Raw genomic sequence first — 4,518 nt, 5'->3', positions numbered from 1 at the left:
CCCGTATCTCGTCCCGTCCGGCTTCGGAGTATCCCTTGCCCTAGCGTGGGGGAACATTCGCTCGCAACCTTGCTGGTGAGTCGGACGACCTCGATTCATTAGCGTATCTTGTTGCCAGCTGGCGTTATTGTTGTTGTAGCAATAAATGCCAGTTTGTGTCAGCCAGTGTGCCGTTCCTGTGTTCCCTCAGAAAATAAGGCCCGCCGCGCTCGGCGTGCGCTCGGTAGCGTACGCGATCACGGGGCGGTCTGGCGGTGTTGGATAGTCCTAGCCGCTATTAAACAGGAGAAAACGTATTTATCTCCCTATTTAAAAACCCACAAGAGGGAGAGAAGGATTATGCCTGCATGCCCAGACCATGTGGAAGGTGTCGGCAACATCCCCACAGAACGAGCAGCGGTTGTCAAACGAAAGATCAAAGTTCTCGGAGAGCCGCCGGGCACAGCAGGGTGTTTGTAAAGAGCCCAAGGAGATTTCTTTCGCCAGTTTTACGCGGTCCCTTCGTAGGAACCGGGTAGCGCCGGTGTTCGGGACGACAGTGCTCAGTAATATTTTTTAATGAAAGAACAGGGCTGCGATCTGTGTTAAGGTACTCCGAAGTGATGCCTGGTGCCCAGTAACTGAGTTCGCGGCGGCCTACAGGCGGCTACGTTACCTGGCATGCCATAGTAGCCGGGGACCCATATGATTGAGCGATAAGTTGGATCGCAGTCACGGGTAATGTGTCGAAGCATTTGGTGAGCTAGTAGAGTGATCCAACCGAACTATACAGCAGGCTCCGCGAGAGTCTGTGAGGATGTATTTAGAGTCGGGATGGGAGGTTGCGAGGGCGATCGCCATCTGCTCCGCATGCGTTGAGCTGGGCGCTCTGAACGAGAGGTCGCCCACCTGTTTTCCCTCGTGTATGACTGCAGCCGTGTACCATCCCCCCCCCCCCCCCCACCCCTTCGGGAGTGGTTGGGGCCCGCAATGTCGATGTAGAAGACGCATTCCTTAGAGCCATAGTGGCGGTGCAGGACATCCGTCCGCGCCTGGCACCGGCCCTTAATATCCTCCTTGTTCATCTTAGTTGGAAGGGTTCGACGGTAGAGGACGCGTCTCCACAGTTCGGGCACTCGAACGTCTTTCATCGTATGGAGGTCATGCTTGATATGTAACCGTTCCAAGAGGCCGCGACCGGACACGGTCTCGGCGAGACGCGTGTATTTGTTAACAAGATTTGCCTTGCGAAGTTCCCCATCGGTTTTCACCACCCCAGTACGAGGAGTCGCGCGTTGGAAGTAAAAATCTGAATGTCGAAGGTTGTCTTGAAAATTTTGCGGTGTACAGCCTCCAAGCAATCTTCGTCATGTTTCCGTAAGCGGAGGTACGGGGTCAAGTATAGTACTCTACTAGCTACGAATGCATGCGGGTCAAGTACAGTACTCTACTATTTACAAAGGCATGCGTGAGCCGCATCGCATCCTTACTTCGCAACCCTCCTGGCTTGTTGGAACGCGGCGAACCACCCGGTTCGCTATCTGCCCCGTGTTTCTTTGAAAGTTGCGTATCGCACGAGTGAGGTGTTTCTGAGTTTCCGCGCGTGTTTGTGTAGGGTCTACGAGACTCCTAAAGAGGCGTCAAGTGCTGCGACTCGACATCCGTCTTGCTGCGTTGTTGCATCTATCTGTCGGCGAGTTGGCCGGCATACTCGGCTGCTTGCCGGGTGAGGTCGAGCGCGGAGTTTACGCCCCCGTTTAGCTAGGCTACGGGGAGCTTCACATAGGCGCATCAGGTGGTTATCCACGTCCGATGCACGATCAGTTTAGCTGTATCTGCTTTTCGAGGGAGGTGGCTCCTCCTTTTATCTGCACTCTAAACACGAGAGGAGTAAAAATGGAGTAATCAAGCTGTGTCCTAGCGGACTCTCTTTACTTGACATATTATTCTGCCCAAGCCCTCGGGTGGATTTCCATCAATAAAAATACCGAATACTTACGGTTGGCGTCTGAAACAATGCCCTCTTAAAAACATGCGAAGTTCTAGCACTTAAAAAAATTTTAACCGAGGTTTCAACCTCGTCTATCTGCTAACATCAAGACTGCCGGTGACGCGTTTAAAGTCCTCCTCCTATTGATAAACGCATCAAATTAATTACTATGCTTTGCAGTGGGAATATACCTCTGTTGCCAAGGGTATGCGTTTCTTTTATTTCAATATAATTCGGACATAAATACATGATGCGAAATACGCCAACGAGATAAGGCAAAAGGAGACTCCTATGTCTCCTGATTTAGCCTTCACCCCGGCTGTACCCGTCTGACAGCCGGCACAGAATCACTAAAGGTACGTAGTACACAATGAAAATCACTAAACTAACTACACAGGCATGCACACAAGAATGAACACGTATGAAGACACTGGATCGGAATTATTTGCGAAGACGTTTATACAATTTTTGTTGTTATGAATGCATAACAGTCATTGCAAAATATTTCACAAAGCAACAATGCACCAGTTTGAATCATGCAATTTAAACAGAAGGGGAATTTGTGGGTACTTTAATGGGAGATCAGGAGAAAGCTTTTTTACGTTTGAAGGAAGCCGGAGTATCTTTACTTATTTTTTTTCAAAAGAGGTCAAGCGAGCACACGTGGCGCGTGCTGCGCATGGTCTCGGGCTATTTCGAACGCGGCCCGCTGTGCTGTGTCTCGGAGCGAAGCGCACGAACGGTTGGGTTCGTTGTAAGCCTCGTCGTGACTTAAAATGGCCTCCGAGGAAGGGGAGCCTTATGTCGGTTGCGGCCGTGGAGCGTCACTTCGGACTGCTTTGCGGCAGCAATCCAGGCGCCCTGGGACAGAGGGTATACGCCTCCTGCAGATGACTCCGGGCATTCATCTGGCAGTTCGTCAAGTCCCGTTGATGGAACCTCTGCAAGAAGCCCTTCGCTGTCCCCTTTTTCGGATTCTGCATCAAGTTGCAGCTCTCCTTCTGTGCCCACCATGAGACGTGGCATCTTGCTTGGACAAGTAACGGGAGAGGCTTCATCATCCCCGAGCCCACCAGAACCAGGACCATCCAGCCGAGGCATTGTGACAGCCCATGGGTGCAGCACAATGCGTATGCCAGCTGAGCAGTGTGTGCTCATGGAGCAGCCATCAACCATGCAGCAGCCTCACGTCAGTGGTGCAATCCGTGCAACTGCACATGCAGAAGCAAGGGTTGAACTCCCAACGGCTGAAATGTCAAAACTGAGCACCAAGAAGTTCAGAGGCAAAGCTGGCAAGCCGGTTTCCGTGGAGGTAAACTATGCGCGTCTTGGCACCAGGCAGGGCATGGGTGCGTTTGGGTGCCACACTGACTTCGTGCTGGTCATAGACTCAAAGCGCACTCACTTCCATTTGGTCACCAGTGACCCCGTAATGAATCTCATTTGCCGCACCCGTGTCTTTGAAGGTGCTTAGCCCTGCCTGCCCCATCGCCTGCACGACATGGTGACCAGCATACAGACTGTGCTGCCTGCAGATGGCACTCCCGTGACAGTTCACATCAAGTTTGTCAAAATTACCCCGTTGTCGCTGCTGTGCAATGTGCTGCTCAAGAAATTGACGCACTGTTTGCAGTTGACACAGACTGCCCTGAACTACTTTGACCGAAGGGGCGCTGTTGTGGTGCCACAGCACAGGTTGGAGGTGTAGCCGGGCTGTGTGCAGTCTGTAGCTGAGTATGAATGAGGTCTTCTGCTAAATTGTGACGTGTCATTTCGTGTGCTGCGCAGCAACACTGTACGTGAAGTGCTGTTTTGATGTATGCAATGCCAATCCCCAAGAACAGAAGGCCAAAGATGTTATCGTGGGTGCAGTCATTATGACACGCTACAATTACTGCACATATCGCGTGGATGACATTGCTTGGGACTTGAAGCCAACCTCCGCTTTCCTCTTTCAGGATGATGACATGATTAGCTACACTGACAATTACCAGCGTATCTACAATTAATATCGATTAAATTCGTGTTCTCTACATATCCACTTTGGTCCTTCCGTCCGCGTTTAGTGGCACGCCCCTGAGATGGTTGCTGGTATCCGGCCTCGAGTGATAAAGTTGAGTGGTGCTTCGGCACTGGTTGCGCATTCTTGGTTGCTCATGTCACTGGGCAAGTAATGTGTTGGATTGCATATAATGTGACATGTTTTCAATAAAAATTCAGTTGGTAGTTCAGCGCTTGTCCTGTGTTCTCGTGTCTGTCTTTCGTCCTTGTTGCTTCGCGCTGCCGTTTTCTGTGTGGCGGATCTGCAACATCGAGATCCAAGACCATGACCAGCCACTGGTCATGCACAGGGACGAGCCCAGGAAAAATCGCTCGGAGAAACTTATCGAAATCTACTCCTGGATTTGCGCAGCACACTCCCTTAAAAGGGAGTGTGCTAGAAGACAGCTCACTCCCTTTTTACTCTCATATAGACTTATTGGCGCTTAGAGTGTGTTGTGCATGCCGTAGCCGCACTCGCCGTTTCGGTGGGCGACGGCTGCTGCGAT

The 4,518-nt window shown here is 51.3% G+C and overlaps 1 pseudogene; it reads left to right on the top strand.

The window, feature by feature from the left end:
- Positions 1–2,695: 2,695 nt before the first annotated feature.
- Positions 2,696–4,082, top strand: LOC144094984 (uncharacterized; annotated as a pseudogene).
- The last annotated feature ends 436 nt before the right edge of the window (positions 4,083–4,518 follow it).

Source organism: Amblyomma americanum, chromosome 6, assembly GCF_052857255.1.
Source record: "Amblyomma americanum isolate KBUSLIRL-KWMA chromosome 6, ASM5285725v1, whole genome shotgun sequence".
Lineage (NCBI taxonomy): Eukaryota > Metazoa > Arthropoda > Arachnida > Ixodida > Ixodidae > Amblyomma > Amblyomma americanum.
The sequence above is the reverse complement of the archived record's forward strand: the minus strand, read 5'-3'. Positions and strand labels throughout refer to the sequence as shown.